The sequence below is a fragment of the Aotus nancymaae genome, unplaced genomic scaffold, assembly GCF_030222135.1.
Source record: "Aotus nancymaae isolate 86718 unplaced genomic scaffold, 86718_ANA_hifiasm-v0.15.2.pri h1tg000117l, whole genome shotgun sequence".
Taxonomy (NCBI): domain Eukaryota; kingdom Metazoa; phylum Chordata; class Mammalia; order Primates; family Aotidae; genus Aotus; species Aotus nancymaae.
This window is the reverse complement of record NW_026988532.1, coordinates 3,657,022-3,657,841: the sequence shown is the minus strand read 5'-3', so window position 1 is coordinate 3,657,841 and position 820 is coordinate 3,657,022.

Below are 820 nucleotides of genomic sequence, written 5' to 3'. Positions count from 1 at the left end.
CAGACTGGAGTGCAGCGGTGTGATCATAGCTCAATGCAGCCTCAAACTCCTGGGTTCAGGCAATCCTCTCATCTTAGACTCCTGAGTAGCTGTGACTACAGGCATATGCCACCATGCCCATCTAATCTTTTGCTTTTTGTAGAGACTTGGTCTAGTTGCCTAGGCTGGTCTCAAACTCCTAACCTCAAGGGACCATCCTTCCTCTACCTCCCAAAGTACTGAGATTACAAGCATGAGTCACCAGAAGTGGCTCAAAGTTTTTAATGACATCTATTTCTCAATTAGCTTATGGACAATAAAACAGTATGCATTTCATATAATAAAATGCATACTAAAAGAATAAGAGAACAAATTAATTAATTATAAATGTTCCTTCTAGTTTTATTTTCTTCTGCTTTTTCTATGACCTGAATACAAAACAGAGCAAGAAAGGTCTCAAATCTTCCCATACGTGCTTAACCTAATAATTCCTCAGGTGCCAAGTATTTCTTTAACGAATATAACAAAAATCTTACTCATTTTAAAGAAGCTGAATATTTAATAACCCTATATGATTTGGACTTTTGTAATCATATTATATTAAGCCATAAAGTTAGATATATTTTATTATCAGCTTAAAGAAGATGAGGAATATTCACTATATTTGCTGAAGATCATTCAATCCGAATAAAGAGCAAACAATTAATCAAGAAATAGGTTGCAGAAACTCAGCAATCCTAAAGTAAAGTTCATGTGCAGGAATAATTAAAAAGCAGATATCCTTTCTGATTAATTTTTGAAATTTCTTTTGATTTCTGAAAAATCCATTCTCTTTTTGTTT